The sequence below is a fragment of the Lathyrus oleraceus genome, chromosome 1, assembly GCF_024323335.1.
Source record: "Lathyrus oleraceus cultivar Zhongwan6 chromosome 1, CAAS_Psat_ZW6_1.0, whole genome shotgun sequence".
Lineage (NCBI taxonomy): Eukaryota > Viridiplantae > Streptophyta > Magnoliopsida > Fabales > Fabaceae > Lathyrus > Lathyrus oleraceus.
This window is the reverse complement of record NC_066579.1, coordinates 397,588,877-397,611,324: the sequence shown is the minus strand read 5'-3', so window position 1 is coordinate 397,611,324 and position 22,448 is coordinate 397,588,877. Positions and strand designations below refer to the sequence as shown.

At 38.5% G+C, this 22,448-nt stretch overlaps 1 non-coding gene across 1 annotated transcript; it reads left to right on the top strand.

Annotated features, from left to right (window-relative positions):
* The first annotated feature begins 17,076 nt into the window (after positions 1-17,076).
* On the top strand, positions 17,077-17,183 carry LOC127116028 (small nucleolar RNA R71). The gene has a single exon (XR_007801018.1). It is a non-coding gene; the product is annotated as a small nucleolar RNA R71 (small nucleolar RNA).
* Positions 17,184-22,448: the final 5,265 nt, after the last annotated feature.

Here is a 22,448-nt window from a genome sequence, read left to right as displayed (position 1 = left end):
GTCTTCTACAAGATAGTCGGATGATTTGTCTTCTACTAAGTCTGCTTCTTTTATGCATTCATCGATGATATCCATGAAGTAACATGTATCTTCTATTGCAGGTGCTTTCAAGAATTGGGAAAGAATGAACTCAATTTTCTCTTCACCTACTTCGAAGGTGAGTCGTCCTCGTTTTACGTCTATGATTGCACCGGCAGTTGCTAAGAACGGTCTTCCCAGTATAATGGGTGTAATATCATCTTCTCTAATGTCCATAATTGTAAAATCAGTTGGAATGTAGAATTGACCTATGCGTACGGGAACGTTTTCAAGAATTCCTACAGGATATTTGATGGAACGATCTGCTAGTTGCACAGACATTTTGGTTGGTCTTAATTCTCCCATTTCCAGTTTCTTACATATGGATAAAGGCATAACACTAATTCCGGCTCCTAAATCGCATAAGGCTTTGTCGATGACAAATTTTCCTATGTGACAGGGTATAGAGAAACTACCCGGATCCTTGAGTTTAGGAGGCATGTTTTGGATTATAGCGCTACATTCGGCAGGGAGTGTAACGGTTTCGCTATCTTCAAGTTTCCTTTTATTAGAAATAATTTCTTTTAAGAATTTGGCATATGAGGGCATCTGCGTAATCGCTTCTGTAAACGGAATTGTAACGTTTAATTGTTTAAGGAGATCAACAAATTTTTTAAATTGGCCCGCATCTTTGGTCTTAATAAGCCTTTGAGGGTAGGGGATCGGCGGTTTGTAAGGTGGTGGAGGTACATAAGGTTCCTTCTTTTCTATGGTTTCCTTAATACTCTCTTCCTTTTCCTTAGGTTCACTTTCCTCAGTTGACTTTTTAGGGTTTTGGTTTCCTATCCTTGGATCAGACGGTCCTTCCACTTCCGTTCCACTTCTTAATATGATTGCATGAGCGTGGCTTCTCGGGTTAGGTTGGGGCTGTCCAGGAAATGTACCAGTTGGGGCAGCAGTAGGCGCTTGTTGTTGAGCTACTTGTGATATTTGTGTTTCCAGCATTTTGTTATGGGTAGCCAGGGCATCTACTTTACTTGCTAATTGTTTAATTTGTTCGCCAGTGTGTACATTCTGGTTTAAGAAATCTTTATTGGTTTGTTGTTGAGAAGCTATAAAGTTTTCCATCATGATTTCCAAGTTGGATTTCCTAGGGGCGTTATTGTTAGGCATGGATGGGTTCGGTTTCTGATATCCCGGAGGTATAGATGGGGCTTGATTTGAAGATTGTCCGGGTGCGTATAAAGCGTTATTACTCTTATATGAAAAGTTTGGATGGTTCTTCCAATTTGAGTTATAGGTATGCGAGTAGGGGCTTCCTTGAGCGTAGTTTACTTGCTCTGCTTGGATTCCTGTTAAGAGTTGACAATCCGTAGGAGTGTGACCTTGGATTCCACAGACCTCGCAATTCTGAGTTATAGCAACCACGGCGGTTGGAGGTGATACATTTAAACTTTCAATTTTCTAGACCAGAGCATCGTACATGCCAATTTTCGTTTGAGGTTTTTCCACCATTGTTCGTTCGGTTCCCCACTGATAGTGGTTTTGGGCCATGCTCTCGATAAGCTGGTAAGCATCAGCATAAGGTTTGTTCATTAGTGCACCACCTGCAGCGGCGTCTATTGTTAACCTTGTGTTGTACAAGAGACCATTATAAAATGTGTGAATTACTAACCAGTCTATCAAACCATGGTGTGGACAAATTCTCATCATGTCTTTGTATCTTTCCCATGCTTCGAAAAGAGACTTGTTGTCTTTCTGTTTAAATCCGTTTATCTGGGATCTTAACATAGCTTTTTTGCTTGGCGGAAAGTATCGGGCAAGAAAAACTTTCTTCAACTCGTTCCATGTGGTGACAGAGTTGGAAGGAAGAGATTGAAGCCATCTTCTAGCGCTATCTCTTAACGAGAAAGGAAAAAGACGAAGTCGAATTGCCTCTGAAGTGACACCATTAGCTTTAACAGTATCAGCGTATTGGACAAATACGGATAAATGAAGGTTTGGATCCTCGGTAGGATTTCCAGAGAATTGGTTCTGTTGCACTGCCTGCAACAACGAAGGTTTAAGTTCGAAATTGTTTGCTTCGATTGCGGGTGGAGCAATACTTGAATGCGGCTCATCTTGTGATGGAGCGGCGTAATCTCTAAGAGCACGAGCTGGTTCTGCCATCTCGGGTATCGAAGGGAAAATGTTTTTGAAATCAGGAAGTTCTACAGGAGGGAGATTGTTTGCAGCACGATATTCCCGAATTCGTCGTAAGACTCGGAGATATAGTTCGATATCGTTGATTCGTAAATAGAGTGGCTCGCCTTGTGAACGAGTATGTGGCATACAAATCGACGATAGAAAGAAAAGAAAAAGAAACCTTAGTCTCTACAGCGTAACAGAAGAGTTACGATATCGATTAAATAAAAGTCCCCGGCAACGGCGCCAAAAACTTGATCGCTCGACTTCGTGAGTCGAATTTGGGCTACAAACTGCAAGTGCACAGTTCTATCGCGTAGTTTTAAAAGATATCGATCCCACAGGGACTTATGAATCGATATACCATTATCTAAGGTTACTTCGTAAAGCTAAGGTGGATAATGTTTGATTGTTTGGGGGAAAAGCTAAAAACTAAACTAAGATCTAGATTAAATATTAATAAAGCGGATATCGGTATGTAGTTCGTCGTAATTAGGGAATCAATTCTTTGTCGGTTTCCTGGTTTTAAAATAAATCTTTTCAGTTGACTTTATTGATTAAAAGTTTTATCTCAAACTCTCGCTCTGTTGAATAAACCATGATTTTATGTTAATGAAGCTGTCACTTATAATTAAGTCAAAAACCATTTTTTGAAAACAATAGAATCCGTAGAAACTCTTTTTAAGAAAACACTGACCGTTTAAACACCCTTATCTCAAACTCTCGCTCTGTTGACTTAGGTTATATAATTAAATTCGAATGCTTAACTCTCGTCCTCACATTCAATCTTTAGAAATACTTTTTGGAAAAGATCAAAATTTAATTAACTCTAAAACTTGCTCTCGCCCTGATCTAGAATTAATGTCTAATTTACACTGTCCAGTTAAAACCTCAAACTCTCGCTCTATTGATTTTAACTTCTTTATGTCTTTTACTTTCGTAAAAACCTTTGTTATTAACCCTGTAAATTGAGACCGTAAAAAGAGTGATTTTAATTTTAAATTTAATTAAACCGACTTAGTTTTGATTCCTTATTCCGCTTACTTTACATACCGATATCTAAGCGAATTAGCCAGACATGCTAAACAAACTTAAATACTTATCATGCATAAACAGACTCATCCCAGGAAAATAATATAAATAAATAATAAAACAAAGCATTAAATAATAATTAAAGAACCTGAATGAGTTAAACAATAGTCTTGAACACTCCACCACAAGCCGGTAAGATTTGTTCTTGGATTCTTCAATTAAACAACAAATTAAAACGAAGGAAATAAAAACTAGATTCTAACGTAAGGTTAGATCCGGTAAAAAGGTACACAATAGTTTCCGGTGTAGAAACTATTGTGCGAAAAGAATTAACTAAATGCTAAAAAAGAAAATAGAAATTGCAAGGGAAATAGTGTAGAACTCGTAAAAATAATAAAGAAACAATGCCTAAGCTGCTGGAAAATATGCAAAAGCGAAAACGGCAAAGAAAAATTGGGAAAAGCGTGGAACCCTTTTAGGTTTGGAAAGTGGCTATTTATATTGGTGCCTTGAGTAACTGCCTCCGCTTCAAAGGTCTTCAACGTGCATAAAAGTTGGGCGTGGATATAGGGCTCAACTCTCCCTCAACGTCTCTGAAGCGTTCCTTGCGCCAAAAATGTAGGGGAATGGTGTGACGTTCGTCACACCATGTGTGACGTCCGTCACAGGAGTGTGCAAGGCGTGACGCTCGTCACGGCCTCTGTGATGTCCGTCACAGGCACAACACCTATGTTTTGTGCTTTGGGTTGGGCTTTGATATTTGGTTCATTTTCTCTCCTTTTTGCACCTCCTTTTCTTCCATTTTTACTTGTGCTTCAAATAAACCACCTGAGATAAATAGGAAGAAAATACCGCGTAATATCTAATAAAATGAAGTGAACTGAAATAAATAATAATATAATTTAATTGAATTAAGTCCTAAAATATGATATAATTTCATGTTATCACCTTCTTTGTCGACGACGTCGTGAGGATGGGCCAGCTGCATTATCGGAAGGGTTGAGCGGGACTGACTGTTGTGCAGGAATCTGATCACCTTGCTCCATTTCGTCGAACTCGTCGGTAGACGGGTTTGCATGTGAAGGCTTGGTAGCTTCGGGAGCATTCAGATCATAGAGGTGGCGGTTGGGATTGGTGACGTCGGTTAAGGCGATGTTGGGTAGAACAACGCTTGGGACTGCCTGGTTATTCACCATAAGGTAATACTTTCCGCCTACTCTGTTCTTTATTAGGCGGCTGGACCGACAGTAGCCTATGTCCATAAATAGGGGAGGTAAAGATTCTAAAGTTTGGAGTCGGTCCCCTAGGTTTAAGCCAAGGGCTATGGTTGTAATTAATCGACCAATTACAAAAGGTTGGCGGCCTCTAGCACATAAGGTGCGGATATGATGAAATAGGAAGGAGGCGGCGTTTACCTTAGCATTCGGTTCGAAGAAGCATTCGAGGAAGAATAGTTCCTTTGCGTTGACCTTGTTGTTGTTCGGTCTTCCAAAAACGGTGTTTTGTAGGATGCGGATAAAGTACCGGATAGTTGGGTTATGTATATGGGAAACAAGGAGCTCTTCCCAATTGTTGGCATCTACACCGGATATGTTCCTAAAGAGGTCGAAAGCAGCAATTGTGTTCCAGTTTAGGTTTGGAGGGATTCTGGGGTAGACTTGACCTTCGATGGGGAATTGTAGCATGGTACTCAATTGGTTTTGGGATAGGGAGTACTCGGTATTGAACATACGGAAGGTTGCGGTACCGGTTAAGAATTCGTCCTCACCGGTGGGAGTGTTGTACGCATATGAACTTAAGAATTCTAAGGTTAGGGATGGGTAGGTGGGTTGATTATGCGTGCAAAGAAAGGTTAGATCGGCAAGGCGGAGCATCCACTCGATACCTTGAAGTAATCCTAATTGTTGTAAACAAGTTGAATCAGGATACCTGGTAGAGGTGACACCTCGTTGTTGGAAACGCTCGAATTGCCCCCTTTGATAATTATCATCTTCGGATCGGAAGATGATATTTCCAAAATTTTGATTTCCCGCCATACTGATGAATGAGTTGGAAGAAGTAATTAGGAAAGAAAAAGAAAATATATTTGATTGTATAGAATAGTTGTGATGTAGGAAGAAAGGTATGGTGGGTATTTATAGGGAAAAATTTTGAAGTTGGAAAGGGAGTGGTTGAAAAGTGAATAAATGTGGGTAAATGTGAATAAATGGGGAAGGTAAAAAGTTGTTGGGTTGTAACGTTCGTCTCCAACGGCTTTGTAACGTTCACATGGTCAGCAAGGTGTTACGGTCGTTACAGGGGCATGACGGGCGTCACAAGCACTTAGCGTGACGTCCGTGATAGGTTGTGTGACGCTCGTCACACAGTCTTTTTGGCATGGTTCTGCTAGCGTTCTTCAGAATAACTTTGGTAATTTATTTTTTTATTATTTATTTTGTTTTGCTTCAGATTATTTTATTTTGCTATTTAATTTTCCTGCATGTTATTCTACTTTGTATAATAGTGCATAAATGTATTATATTGTTAATAATTTATGTAGGCAGCAACAGTAGAGAGCATTTTTTTTATAGATATTGCATAATTCATAATAAAATAGGATAATTCAATAGCTTCATAAAATAATCATAATGTAACAATGGAGAAAAACAAAAATGCGAAAGAGAAACAAATACGAACATAATTTGAAATAACATTAAATAATAAAACTAACTAAAGCTAGATAACTAAGAAAAACGACTTCTATCCATCTGCACGATCTCTGGCCGGAGGAGCAAAGGAGTTAACACGGTATAGCAACTCGTGAAACTGATTTGTCATACTGTTCATGTATCCCAGAAATTCGTGTCTCATGTTAGCAAACTCTTCTCTGAGGGCGTCTTGTTCTGACATCAAAGCTTCAATGGCGTTGTTATAATCAGTTTCGGGCATATGATGTCTCAGGTCGGGTATCGCCGATTCTTCGGTCTGAACAGGTTGAGGAGGAGGATCAATGTCATAATAACCAGATGGTGTCTGAGGGTCTGATTCAGCATAAGGAATCTGGTCATCACAAATCTCATAGTCCTGGATGGATTCAGTGGATCTAGCAGGAGAGGGGGTTTCGTTCAGATTGTAGAGCCAGTTATTGCGGTTATGAACACTAGTCCTAGGATCGGGCATGGTGAATAGGCAAAGAACTTGGTTATTAATTATAAGCTCAAACTCGTCAGATCCTAGGTTTGCTATAAACATAGTGTTGAAGAGGAAGGGTATACTCATAGTAGTAATGCCACAAAAAGGGCTTAAGTCAAGCATAGGCTGACGTAATCCGATAGCATTACCAATCATGGTTATCAAACCGCCTATTCGAATTGGTGCTCGTTCATCTTGGATAAGGTGGTCTAAATTTGCCAACATAAAAGTGGCACCGTTTACTTGACGGTTCTGGGAAGCACAAAATATGATGAAGAGTTCATCACGTGAAACTGTGGTACTGTTTGGCTTCTTCCCAAATAAGGTGTGGGTCAGGATCTTATGGAAATAACGGAAGGCCGGGTTATGTATGTTTCTAGAGAGAAACTCATGTTCCTCGGGATCGTCATTTCCAGTCAAGTTACCCCAAAAGTGTTCAAGTTCTCTATATTCAAAAAGTTCTTCTTGGCTCACTGTGAATGTGTCAAAGGATGTAGGGAAACCTAAAAGGTTGGTAAAATCTTGAATATTAAATTGGTACTCCATGTTAAACATTCTGAACTGGATGAAACCTCTGCTTATTCCTTTTCCATGGCTGGGTAGATAGATCAGAGAACTAAGGAATTCTAGAGTCAGTCTCCGGTAAGTGACAAATTGTCTACGGATAGGAGCGGTTTCCCACCCTATCTGACTCAGTAAATACAAGACACTTTGTCTTAGTCCAAGGGCAGTCATTGCCCAGTCATCAGCATACAGACTAGGTAGCATCTCTCTCGTGGCTAGTTCCTCAAACTTTTGTTTCTGAGCTGTTCCTCTGAATTTGATACCCATACGATCAATTTGTCCCATCAGGTTAGTGTTAGCTAGAGAAAAGAAAAACAAGAGTTTTAGTCAGGATTTGGCCAAATGCCGAAAGAAGGAGAGAAACGTTTTTAATAAATAAAAGTAAATTAAGAATGAATACTAAACAAAAATTAAAAGAATAATTAAGGAAGAAATAGAAAATAATAATAGAAGAAAAAAAAATAATAAAATATTTATGGGTTGTCTCCCACTAAGCGCTTTGTTTAATGTCGCAAGCTCGACATAAAAACTATCAATTATAATCTATAAGTTCTTGAGGCATTTCGTCTAAGTGCAAGACTTGCGAATCTTCATTGTTTTCTGCATAGTGATAATGTTTTAGACGTTGCCCGTTTACGGTAAATGGTTCCATAGATTTGCCTTTAATTTCTACTGCTCCACTGGGAAAAACATTGGTGATTTGAAAAGGACCTGACCATCTAGATCGTAGTTTTCCCGGGAATAACTTTAGCCTGGAGTTAAATAAAAGGACTGTATCGCCTTGTTTGAAGATTTTCCTTGATATGCGCTTGTCATGCCATTGTTTTGTTCTTTCTTTGTAGATTCTGGCATTTTCGTAAGCGTCTCTTCTGAGTTCCTCTAATTCGCTTATATCAAGGATTCTCTTTTCGTCGGCGGCTTTATAGTTTAAATTTAGATTTTTAATAGCCCAATAGGCTTTATGTTCTAATTCTACCGGGAGGTGACAGGATTTTCCATAAATTAGCTTAAATGGGGTTGTCCCTATGGGAGTTTTGTAAGCAGTTCGGTAAGCCCATAAAGCTTCTGGTAATTTCAATGACCAGTCTTTCCTTGAAGTGGCGACTGTTTTCTCTAGTATCCGTTTGATTTCTCTGTTAGACACTTCCACTTGCCCACTGGTTTGAGGGTGGTAAGGTGTCGCTACTATATGTCTTACGTCATACTTAAGCAGTAGTTTTTCGAGTACCTTGGATATGAAATGCGATCCACCATCACTGACTACTATTCTTGGGACACCAAACCTTGGAAATATTATATTCTTAAAGAGTCTAGTTACTACTCGTGTGTCGTTTGTTGGAGAAGCTATAGCTTCAATCCATTTCGATACGTAGTCAACTGCCACGAGTATGTATTTGTTATCGAAAGAGGATGGAAACGGTCCCATGAAGTCTATTCCCCACACGTCGAAAATCTCTACTTCCAAAACGCCCTTTTGTGGCATCTCGTCACGTCTAGATATGTTTCATGTGCGTTGACATCTGTCACATTTCTTAATAGCTGCATGTACATCCTTCCATATATTTGGCCAATAGAAACCGACTTGTAGGATTTTAGAGCAGGTCTTGGATGTACTTGCGTGTCCACCATAAGGTGCGGAGTGACAGTGTTGGATTATATTTTCTACCTCTTCTTCGGGTATACACCGACGGAAAATACCATCGGGGCCTCTTTTAAAATGTAAGGGGTCATCCCAGTAATAGTGTTTTATGTCATAAAAGAATTGTTTCTTCTGCTGGTAGGATAAGGTAGGTGGAACTATTCCGGCAGCTAAATAATTGACGAGGTCAGCGTACCACGGTGTAACAGATATAGCTGAGGTGGTTTCTACCTGTTTATCAATGTTATTTTCTTCCAAAGTAGCTATAAGTTTATCGTACGAGAAATCATCGTTGATCGATGTTCTTTCCGGTTCAAGGTTCTCAAGTCTAGAGAGGTGATCTGCTACTACGTTTTCAGTTCCTTTCTTGTCTTTGATTTCCAAATCGAACTCTTGTAGCAACAGGATCCACCTTAGGAGTCTAGGTTTAGCATCCTTTTTTGTTAAGAGGTATTTGATAGCAGCGTGGTCAGTGTAGACGATTATTTTGGCTCCGACCAAGTAAGAACGAAATTTATCTAGCGCAAACACTACTGCTAGAAGTTCTTTCTCGGTTGTGGCGTAATTCATTTGTGCTTCATCTAGAGTTCTACTTGCGTAATATATAACATGAAGCTTTTTATCCTTTCGTTGTCCTAAAACAGCACCTACAGTGTAATCACTAGCATCACACATTATTTCGAATGGTTCGTTCAATTTGGTGTCTGCATTATGGGTGCGGAGATCAGTGCTTGTTTAAGCGTTTGAAATGCTTCTAAACATTTATTGTCGAATATGAATTCAGCATCTTTCATTAATAACCCGGTCAAAGGTTTAGTTATTTTAGAGAAGTCTTTAATGAATCGTCGGTAGAAACCGGCATGTTCTAAGAAGCTTCGTACTTCTCTCACAGTTTTCGGGGGTTGAAGATTTTCGATTACCTCTATTTTAGCTTTGTCTACTTCAATTCCTCTGTTCGAGATGATGTGTCCTAAAACAATTCCTTCTTGTACCATAAAGTGGCATTTTTCCCAATTAAGTACTAGGTTTACTTTTACACATCGCTCTAGAACTCTTTCTAGGTTTTCAAGGCATTCTTCAAAGCTTTGTCCGCATACGGAAAAGTCATCCATAAATACTTCCATGATGTTTTCTAGAAAATCGGCGAATATTGCCATCATGCACCTTTGGAAAGTTGCAGGAGCATTACACAAGCCAAACGGCATTCGTCTATAAGCGAAGGTACCAAAAGGGCACGTGAACGTTGTCTTTTCTTGGTCATCAGGGTGAATTGGTATTTGAAAGAAACCTGAGTAACCGTCTAGATAGCAGAAATGAGAATGTTTTGCTAATCGTTCTAACATCTGGTCAATGAATGGTAAAGGGAAATGATCTTTTCGGGTTGCTTTGTTTAGTTTCCTATAGTCAATGCACATTCTCCATCCCGATTCGATTCGTTTGGTTATAGTTTCTCCTTTTTCATTTTCAATGACTGTTATACCTCCTTTTTTTGGTACTACGTGTACAGGACTAACCCATTTGCTATCAGATATAGGATATATGATACCTGCCTCTAATAACTTGCTTATTTCCTTCTTCACTACCTCACTCAGGATCGGGTTTAGTCTCCTCTGGTGTTCTCTAGAAGTTTTACAGTCTTCTTCTAGCATGATGCGGTGCATACAAATAGAGGGACTTATTCCTTTAAGATCGGTGATGTTGTAACCTAATGCGGTTGGATATTTCCTTAAGATATGCAGGAGTTTTTCTGTTTCGAGTCTTCCTAGGTCAGCATTAACTATCACTGGTCGTTCAAGTTCTAAGTCTAGGAATTCATATCTCATATTTTTGGGAAGTGTTTTCAGGTCTAAGGTTGGTTTCTTAAGGTTGAGATGTTTGGCATATGGTCCAAGTTTGCATGTGTTTTCTCATAGCGCATATTCAATTAATGGATACACATTTTATACCAAAGAACAAGATGATAAGAGTACTATGCAAAATAGTGGTGTCACCGTGCTAGCTGAAGCAATGCATATATCAAGTATGAAGGACTTAAACCCCAAATATGCAAATTTGTCATATTTTGGAGTTATTGAGCACATTTGGGTGTTTGATTACGAGAAGTTTCAGATTCCCATCTTTGGTTGCAAGTGGGTGAATAGTAGTGGCATACGAATGGATAAGTCTGGATTTTTGCAAGTTGATCTTACTAGGGTGGGGTACAAAGATGAACCTTTTATTCTAGCATCTCAAGCTAAACAAGTGTTCTATGTGAATGACCCGAAGAGTACAAAATGGTCTATAGTGCTTTTCTCTAACAAAGTGACTGATGATAGCGGTGTCGATCAATGTGATATTGATGTTGAGAATGAGTCATGCATTAGACGGAATGAGTTGAATAGAAATGATGAAGTTGAGGATCTTATACCGGATGAGTCATATATAAGAAACGATCATAATGAGGGAATTTGGATCAATTCATCCGTACGCATTGCTAAGAAACAAGTGATTAATATTCCAACAAAGAAAAGAAAGAGATGTTAGTGACTTAGGTAAATTATCCATGGTTTCTTTATTTTTTGTTTTCATTTGTTTTGATTATAAGTTATATGTGGTAATGCATGATTTCATTATATTTTTGTACTCAATTGCTTTGATTATAAGTTATATCTGATAATGCATGATTTCTTTATTTTTTTGTTTTCAATTGTTTTGATTATAAGTTATATTTGATATTTGATGGTTTCCTTGGTTTATTACAGGTTAGACATGGCTGATGACCAACATGAGGAAGTTAGTAAAGTATCCGCGGAAGAAGAAATCCGAAGAGGCATCACAGTAATGCGAAGGGTGGTCCAAGGAAGATCTCGAGGCATCATACTAGATGTCTCTTGGAACAACCAGGGACAACTTATAGAACCTAATGGGCATACCTTAACTAGTTTCATCGGTGCACTAGTAAGGAATGAAATTCCCATTACGTGTGATGATTGGAGAAATAAAGAGTTGAAAGAGTCCAAAGAAAAAATTTGGAGTGAGATAAAGGTACAATCATTTGGGCCTTAATTATACCGTATCAATTATGTTTTTTTCAATTACCGATACTAACTATCAATCTGTATGTTTTTCTTAGCGATGTTTTAACATCGAAGAAGAAAGAAGAGGGTTTTGCATGAAATTGGCCGGAAAGCTTCTTAGAGGGTTTCGGACATTTTTATCATCCAAGTTCCTTAAGGATGCGGATGGTAATTTTGTGGATGCGGAGCTTCCTAGAAAATATGAAAGTTTGATATCGGCTGAAGAATGGGAAGCTTTCAAATCCAAAAGACAAGACCCGACTTTTCAAAGAATAAGTGCTACAAATCGGGAAAGAGCATCAAGTCCCGCATATCCGTACCGAAAAGGACGTGTCGGATATGGACGCTTAGAACAATCCATGGTAAGTATTTATAAATTGCGAAAACAAATTTGTTCATCATATATTAGTTTTATCTGATCAAATTGTATGACTTAATGTGTAGCTGCAGAAGGAGGAAAGTTCAGAAACATCTCTTCCTGCACATGTTTTGTGGAAGGAAGCCCGTGTGGGCAAATCTGGAGTTCCACAAGAAGAAGTTTTAAACGTATACCAGAAATGTGTAAGTATAATATTTTTTCATTAATTGAATAACATTTTTATACACATATTTGACAAGTATACGGTATTCATCTGATTTTTCAGGAGGAGCTATCTCAGTCTCTATCTCCCGATGATACTAAGAGCATACTTAGTCGGGCATTAGATGTCCCTGAGTATTCTGGTCGGGTGAGGGGTAAGGGATTTGGAGTCACTCCGACCTCCCTCAGTGTTAGAAAAGGAAAGGCTCCTAGTAATCGGGAGCTTCATGCAAGATTGGAAGCCATGCAAGCTGAGCTTGATGCATTGAGGAGAGAAAGAGAGACTAGCGCCTCAACGGTATACAGAGATGCTTCGGACAAAAACAGTATCAACTGTACCTTTCAGCCGAACATTCCAGAGGTAATTACATATAATTGTCTTAAATTGAACTGTTTGCTTAAATTATGTATTTGACATATATACACATTAACGATTTCTTGTTATTATTGGTTTTAGGGCATTTCCCATTGTCAGCTGTATTTGTCGTCACCACACTATCGGATGGTTGGCAAGGGAAAAGTGCATAACGTTAGCGGAGTATTACTCCACACTAGAGAGCTCCCTGCTGGATGTTTGAAGGTATCAGTTGATATTGCAGTTGACCCGAATGCATTATTACCATATCCTAGCGATGATTCGGATGCAACAACGGTGCACGAAGCAGTAGGTTCGTTTGTTGCATGGCCGACAAACCTCATATGCGTAGGATATGAGGTATGCTTAAAACTTATGTTAACTTTAATGTGTATATTCAAAGTTTAAAATTTATGCTTAAAATTTTACTTACATATTTTCCTTGATTATGTTAAATAGACTCCCACAAAATCCAAATCAAGAAAAGAGGTAATATACAATTATATGACATATATTCATGGAAGTTGTTACATTCTTAATTTGATCTAACTATTTATATGACATGTAGGTTCAAGAAAATGAGGTTAGCAATGCCTCCGCACAACAAATAAAGGAGGTTAAGAACGCCTCCGCACGGGTAAAAAGTTCTGGTGCTAAGAAGACCGTAGCTAGGAAAAAACCTACCACCAAGTATAGGTCGTGCCTCAGGACATTTATAGAGATGACCGATATACCGACCGGAGGTGTTCGGACTATACATATGGAGGAAGGGATTTTCGGCTTTGCTCACGACCAAATGATTGGTAATGAAGACTTCATGCAAGTTTTTGGTCATGAAGAAATCGGCGTCAACGTTGTCAATACATATATTAGGTAAATCCGGTCTACTTTGTTTTATTAATTCGGTTTACTTTATGTTAATCCGGTTTACTTTATGTTTCAAAAGAGGTGTTAATGATGTTTTTATATTAGGTTTTTGTATGACAAAATGATGCGCCCCAATGATTTGGACGAGTCATTCGGATTCTTAGCACCAGCGAGCATCAACTTAGGTGCAATCTTAAATAACCCGGATTCCGTGACGGAGTACGTTCTTCGGATCCTCAATGACAATAAAAATGCGGAGAAGTTGTTTTTTATACCGTTTAATACCGGGTTAGCATTTCATTCTAAATTCATATATTATAATTATTTTCCAAGTTACCATCTAACATTTGCCTAATCATTACAGTGGACATTGGTTGTTGCTCGCAATCAATCCTATCCGAGAAATTGTGTATTATCTTGACTCGTTAGGAAATGATTGGACAACATACCCGGATATGAAGCGCCTAATTGACACGTAAGTGAGAATGTTCAAAATTTTTCTTAGTTTATGTTAATTGTTCTAATTGCTTCATTTTTATTTTATTAGCATCCTACAAGCTTTTCGGGCCCAACGAGATATCCAAACCTCAAGGAGGGGCGCCAACCGCATTACATGGATTAAAGTGGCGGTATATTTTTAATTACCACATTTTTTATTATATTAGTGATGACACTTGATAAAACTTAGGATTTATAATCCATATTTTTTTTTCATGTAGTGTCCTCAACAACGTAATCAAATAGATTGCGGGTATTTCGTGTTGAGGTTTATGCGGGATACTCTTGCTTTGGGCCGATTAGTGATTCCCACCGATGTATGTATTACTAACTTATGAGTTAATTTTATATTTACACATATCTCATATAATTAAATAGTTGGAATTAATTCAAAATATTTTTTGCTTCATATGTAGTACTTTGAGGAATTCAAGTGTGCATTTTATACAAAGGATCAAGTGGACGAAATCAAAGAGGAGTGGTGTCAATTCATGATAGAGCTCGGAGTTTTTTCATAAATTTGTGTAATTTTGTAGTATACTTGTAATATATGTAATGACTTGTAAATGTGTACATAAATTTGTAGTATAGGTAATGACTTGTAAATGTGTACATAAATTTGTATATATTTTGATACATTTAAGGCAAAATTGGTTTGAATTGGTATATATATATTTGTTAGCCAAAAATTGGTAGAAAAAAGGCCAAAATGGCATGTATAAAATGTGATTCTGTCTGTCAAAATCTGGTTGAAAACAGGTAGAAATTCTGGTTTATAAACCTGGAAAAAATGTGGTTTAAAACAAAAGCTACAAAAATTTTCGTATACATTAGACAGCGCTTTTGGAAAAAGCGCTGTCTAAGGGGGGGCTTAGAAAGCGCTTTAGGCAAAAGCGCTGTCTAAGGGGGGGGCTTAGACAGCGCTTTATGAAAAGCGCTGTCTAAGCCCCCCCCCCCTTAGACAGCGCTTTTGGCAAAAGCGCTGTCTAAGGTATACCTAAAAAAATTAAAATAGGGGGCTTAGACAGCGCTTTTCAAAAAGCGCTGTCTAAGCCCCCCTATTTTAATTTTTTTAGGTATACCTTAGACAGCGCTTTTGCCAAAAGCGCTGTCTAAGGTATACCTAAAAAAATTAAAATAGGAGGGTCTTAGAAAGCGCTTTAGGCCAAAGCGCTGTCTAAGGGGGGGGCTTAGACAGCGCTTTTAAGATTTCAAAAAGCGCTGTCTAAACCTTTAGCAGCGGAGGTTTAGACAGCGCTTTAAAGCGCTGTCTAAGGCTAAAAAAAGCGCTGTCTAAGGTCTTGTTTGGCGTAGTGGGCATTGCGTAGGGTCCGGTGTTATTGCTAAACATTGGTTAAGTTTGTCTTCTACAAGATAGTCAGATGATTTGTCTTTTTCTAACTCCGTTTCTTTTATGCATTCATCGATGATATCCATGAAGTAACATGTATCTTCTATTACAGGTGCTTTCAAAAATTGGGAAAGAATGAACTCAATTTTCTCTTCTCTTACTTCAAAAGTGAGTCTTCCTCGTTTTATGTCTATGATTGCACCGGCAGTTGCTAAGAACGGTCTTCCCAGTATAATGGGTGTAACTTCATCTTCTCTAATATCCATAATTATAAAATCAGTTGGAATGTAGAATTGACCTATGCGCACTGGAACGTTTTCAAGAATTCCTACAGGATATTTGACGGAATGATCTGCTAGTTGCACAGACATTTTAGTTGGTCTTAATTCTCCCATTTCAAGTCTCTTGCATATGGATAAAGGCATAACACTAATACCGGCTCCTAAATCGCATAAGGCTTTGTCAATGACAAATTTTCCTATGTGACAGGGTATAGAGAAACTACCTGGGTCTTTAAGTTTAGGAGGCATATTCTGGATTATAGCGCTACATTCAGCAGTGAGTGTAACGGTTTCGCTATCTTCAAGTTTCCTTTTATTAGAAAGAATTTCTTTTAAAAACTTGGCATATGAGGGCATCTGCGTAATAGCTTCTGTAAACGGAATTGTGACGTTTAATTGTTTTAGTAGGTCAACAAATTTTTTGAATTGGCCCGCATCTTTGGTTTTAATAAGCCTTTGAGGGTAAGGGATAGGTGGTTTGTAAGGTGTTAGAGGTACATAAGGTTCCTTCTTTTCTACGGTTTCCTTATTACTCTCTTCCTTTTCCTTAGGTTCACTTTCCTCCTCAGTTGACTTTTTAGAGTTTTGGTTTTCTATCCTTGGGTCAGACGGTCCTTCCACTTCCGTTCCACTTCTCAGTATAATTGCATGAGCGTGGCTTCTTGGGTTAGGTTGGGGTTGGCCAGGAAATGTACCAGTTGGGGCAGCAGTAGGCACTTGTTGTTGAGCTACTTGTGAAATTTGCGTTTCCAGCATTTTGTTATGAGTAGCCAGGGCATCTACTTTACTTGCTAGTTGTTTAATTTGTTCGCCAGTGTGTACATTCTGGTTTAGGAAATCTTTATTGGTTTGCTGTTGAGAAGCTATAAAGTTTTCCATCATGATTTCCAAGTTGGATTTCCTAGGGGCGTTATTGTTAGGTGTAGATGGAATCGGCTTCTGATATCCCGGAGGTATAGCTGGGGCTTGATTTGGAGATTGTCCAGGTGCGTATAAAGCATTATTACTCTTATATGAAAAATTGGGATGATTCTTCCAATTTGAGTTATAGGTGTGCGAGTAGGGGCTTCCTTGAGCATAGTTTACTTGTTCCGCTTGGATTCCTGTTAGGAGTTGACGATCTGCAGGAGTGTGACCTTGGATTCCACAGACTTCGCAATTCTGAGTTATGGCAACTACGGTGGCTGGAGGTGATACATTTAAACTTTCAATTTTCTGGACCAGAGCATCCACTTTTGCATTAACATGATCAAGGTTACTTATCTCGTACATGCCAGTTTTCGTTTGAGGTTTTTCTACCATTGTTCGTTTGCTTCCCCACTGATAGTGGTTTTGAGCCATGCTTTCGATAAGTTGGTAAGCATCAGCATAAGGTTTGTTCATTAGTGCACCACCTGCACCACCTGCGGCGGCGTCTATTGTTAACCTCGTGTTGTACAGGAGACCATCATAGAAGGTATGAATTACTAACCAGTCCTCTAAACCATGGTGTGGACAAAGACTCATCATGTCTTTGTATCTTTCCCATGCTTCGAAAAGAGACTCGTTATCTTTCTGTTTAAATCCATTTATCTGGGCTCTTAACATAGTTGTTTTGCTTGGCGGAAAATATCGAGCAAGAAAAACTTTCTGCAACTCGTTCCATGTGGTGACTGAGTTGGAAGGAAGAGATTGAAGCCATCTTCTAGCGCTATCTCTTAACGAGAAAGGAAAAAGACGAAGTCGAATTGCCTCTGAAGTGACACCATTAGCTTTAACAGTATCAGCGTATTGGACAAATACGGATAAATGAAGGTTTGGATCCTCGGTAGGATTTCCAGAGAATTGGTTCTGTTGCACTGCCTGCAACAGTGAAGGTTTGAGTTCAAAGTTGTTTGCTTCGATTGCGGGTGGAGTAATACTTGAATGCAGCTCATCTTGCGATGGAGCGGCGTAATCTCTAAGAGCACGAGCTGGTTCTGCCATCTCGGGTATCGAAGGGAAAATATTTTTGAAATCGGGAAGTTCAACAGGAGGGAGATTGTTTGCAGCACGATATTCCCGAATTCGTCGTAAGACTCGGAGATATAGTTCGATATCGTTGATTCGTAAGTAGAACGGCTCGCCTTTTGAGCGAGTGTGTGGCATACAAATCAGCGAAAGAAAGAAAAGAAAAAGAAAAGCCTTAGTCTCTACAGCGTAACAGAAGAGTTACGATATCGACTAAATAAAAGTCCCCGGCAACGGCGCCAAAAACTTGATCGCGACTTTATGAGTCGAATTTGGGGTACAAACTGCAAGTGCACAGTTCTATCGTGTAGTTTTAAAAGATATCGATCCCACAGGGACTTATGAATCGATATACCGTTATCTAAGGTTACTTCGTAAAGCTAAGGCAGGTAATACTTTGATTGTTTGGGGGAAAAGTTAAAACTAAAATAAGATCTAAAATAAATATCTAATAAGCGGATATCGGTATGTAGTTCGTCGTAATTAGGGAATCAATTCTTTGTTGGTTTCTTGGTTTTAAAATAAATCTTTTCAGTTGACACTATTGATTAAAAGTCTTATCTCAAACTCTCGCTCTGTTGAATAAACTATGATTTTATATTAACGTAGCTGTCACTTATAGTTAAGTCAAAAACCACTTTTTGAAAACAATAGAATCCGTAGAAACTCTTTTTAAGAAAACACTAATCGTTTAAACACCCTTATCTCAAACTCTCGCTCTGTTGACTTATGTTATATAATTAAATTCAAATGCTTAACTCTCATCCTCACATTCAATCTTTAAAAATACTTTTTGAAAAAGGTTAGAATTTAATTAACTCTAAAAATTGCTCTCGCCCTGATCTAGAATTAATGTCCAATTTACACTGTCCAGTCAAAAACTCAAACTCTCGCTCTATTGCTTTTAACTTCTTTATGTCTTTTACTTTCGTACAAAAACCTTGTTATTAAACCTGTAAATTGAGACCGTAAAAAGAGTGATTTTAATTTTAAACTTAATTAAACCAATTTGGTTTTGATTCCTTCATTCCGCTTATTCTACATACCGATACCTAAGTAAATCAGCCAGACATGCTAAACAGACTTAAATAATTATCATGCATAAACAGATTCATCTCAGGCAAATAATATAAATAAACAGTAAAGCAGGGCATATATAAATTCAAACAATAATTAAAGAACCTGAGAAATTAAATAGCAGTCTTGAACACTCCAGCACAGGCCGGTTGGATTTGTTCTTGAATTCTTCAATCAAACAGAAAAATAAAAGCGAAGGAATAAAAAAACTAGATTCTAACGTAAGGTTAGATCCAGTAAAAGGTACACAATAGTTTCCGGTGTAGAAACTATTGTGCGAAAAAGAATTAACTAAGTGCTGAAAAGGAAAATAGAAATTGCAAGGGAAACAATATAAAACTCGTAAAAGTAATGCTGTAAAAATGTGCTTGTATTGCTGGAAAAGAAAAATTGCGAAAAGGCGAAAACGGCGAAGAAATCTGGAAAAAGCGTGGTACCGAGAGCTTTCCAAAAAGCTACTATTTATACTGCTACTTGTGTAACTGCTTCCAAGGGTTTTCCGTGTACACGGTCTTTACGTTCCAAGGGTCAAGCGTGGAAGTAGCTTTAACGTGGTTTGTTTCAACGTGGTCTGTTGCGTTCCTGGTGCCAAAAATATAGGGGAATGGTGTGACGTCCGTCACACCATGTGTGACGCTCGTCACAGGAGTGTGCAAAGCGTGACGCTCGTCAAAGCCTTTGTGACGCTCGTCACAGGCACAGCGCCTGTGCTTTTTGGGCTGGGCTTTGGCCTTTGATATTTGCTTCTTTTCATTCCTTTTTGCACCTCCTTTTCTTCCTTTTTTACTTGTGCTTCAAATAAACCACCTGAGATAAATAGAAAGAAAATACCGCGTAATATCTGATAAAATGAAATAAATTGAAGTAAATAATAATATAATTTAATTAAACTGAGTCCTAGAATGTGATCTTATTTCATGTTATCACTTCTCTCATTTTTGCATGTTTAGGACTAGCCCTTCTCTTCCTCTCCTCACTCTAACCCAAGCCAAACTCATTTTGTGCAAACATTGAAATTGTTTTTCAAAACTAGAAACCTAGGCCATATGCCTTTGACTTTTCAAACTCTTTTCACTAATAATCATTATGAATTGAACTTTAAGTCAACTTTGACTTCATTTTGTGAATACTTCTAATTTGTAAATAAAACTCACTTCAAGTTGTTTTTGTGGTTCCAATGGCCACCTTTGTTAAAACCTTTTTCATAAACACTAGTCATTAGGTTTGAGTTATCATAGTGGTTGATGTAAACCTCACATTATCCTTAGTGATTGGACTATAAGTCTTCCATACTTAGTATAGGGTGGATCCCTCACTAGTATGTTGAAGCTCTCCTCACATGGTGGATTGTTGGTTTAGGTTGAGTTTTCTCCCTTTGATAACAAAAGACCTTAAGACTTTTGACCAAATTAATTCACCAATCTTTTGAGATTTTTACCCCGAACTACGAGGTTTTGATCCTACCTTTGTGATGGTACGTAGGTAATGGGTTTATCCATTCAAACAAATTATAAATAATATTTATATTCTCTTCCCATCTCCACAATCTTGTTTGCACAAATATTTTCATAAATACCAACCTACAATACACCACTTGCAAAAAGGGCTTCCTTAGAGTACTAAGGATGTTTTGGGTGCTTAAAACCTTCCCATTGCATAACCAACCCCCTTACCCAGATCTCTGACATTTTTATTAGTTTTTGATTTGATAAAACTTCTTACTTGGTTTTTATTCGCTTTATAACCTTTCCTTTGGATAAATAGAAGTGCGGCGGCGACTCGAATTGTATGCTTACTTTTGATTTAGTCAATAAATCTAAAGGTAACGAATACCCCGCTACAGAAAAGTGGCGACTCTGTTGGGGATCAGCTTCTTCCTAGTGGGTTTAGCCTACTTTTTTCCTTTGTTGTATTGTATGTTTATATTTATTTGTGACATATTTTTGTGCAAATTTGGGATGACTGTATTGTTTGTAATGTATGATTTGCTTGATATATATCAATTGCTTGTGTGCTTGGTGGTCTCTTGTGAGATGAGTTCTATACCCGAACTCGAGTGCACTTATGATAGGAGAATGGCATAGTCTTGTTGACTTGTGTGGAGTTATTCCTTAGCAAGTTGACTTGCAAGCCCATTCACTTGGTGGAGGTCATGTTGGGATCAATAATGTCACACGAGTAGTCGTGGTTAGGAATTACTCTTTCCAATATAGACCTTAGAAGCCAAGGACCTTAGATACCTAGCCCATCTTGGCCTATTTTAGGACATAGTGCGAAGATCGTTCAAGTGTAAGATTTGATACGATTGTTATGCGATACTACACTCATAAGAGTCTCTCTTGAGAATATTTTTGGAATACGAGTAGTCATTTTATCCGATAATATCTTAAAGATGAGATGATGACTATGGGGACCTTTTTAGAACATGATTGTCAGGTTTAACCATAGTACACTCCCTTTGGGTGGTTCTTAACTATGACTCCATGCTCGTGACTTGCAACAAACCCTTGATTTGCGGTTGATCCGTTCCCGTGTATCCTTAATATCAATGGAACTTGGGTGTTGATAAGGTGTAAACCATAATCCACCAAAATGGATGATTGATATTGAAGATGACTTGATCCATCCTATGACCTTTGTATGGCGTGACTTGCTTGATCCTTGAGTGTGATTGTTGCATCCATGCATTCATTTGCATCCATATCATCAACAAGAAAATTTTCGAGGAACTTAAGGGGTCTATTTGCAAATTTTCAGACATGGATAAGCAAAGAAGGAATACGAAGAAGTACAGTTTCAAACAACCCGACTTGAAAGAGTTAAGGAGTTTGACATCCTATGTATTAGATCCCTTTGAGTTCAAAGCTCGCCAAGGGAAGCTTCTGTCTATTCTTGCTACTCAGGTGGATGAAGGTCTGATGAGTGTGTTGGTGCAATTCTATGATCCTCTGTACCGTTGCTTCACTTTTCCAAATTTCCATCTTTTGCCTACACTTGAGGAGTATGCCTATCTTGTGGGTATACCTATCTTAGATCAGTTGTCGTTCAGTGGCTTGGAGAGGGTTCCTTCTTCCCAAGAGATTGCTGATTTGCTTCATATAGATGTATCTGATATTGGTGCTCATATGACTACCAAAGGTGGAATTCAAGGTCTCCCATCTGATTTTCTCATTGCCCAAGCTACTTTGTTTGGGAAGGCCATGAGTGAGGATGCCTTTGAAGCCATATTTTACTTCTCATCTATGGTCTAGTGTTATTCCCCAACATCGACAATTTTGTGGATGTGAACGCTATTAGGATTTTCTCTACTCTTAATCATGTTCCGACTCTGTTGGGTGACACTTATTTCTCTTTGCATATGAGGAATGCAAAGGGTGGTGGTACCATTGTGTGATGTTTGCCTCTGTTGTACAAGTGGTTTATTTCGCACTTGCCTCAGACGCTCGCTTTCAAGGAGAACAAAGGATGTCTACGGTGGTCCACGAGACTTATGTCTCTCACTAATGATGATATCTTTTGGTATAACCGTGTATATGATGGTGTCCAGATTATTGATTATTGATTCTTGTGGTGAATTCTCCAATGTGCCTCTTCTCGGTACATGTGGTGGAATTAACTACAACCCTATTTTGGCTCGCCGTCAGCTTGGGTTCTCCTTAAAGGATAAACCTTATAACATTTTGTTGGAAGGTGTGTTCTTTCAAGAGGGTAAAGATCCCCAGAACTTGAAGAGCAGGATGGTCCGCGCTTGGCGCAAGATTCATAGGAAGGGAAGGAAAGAGCTTG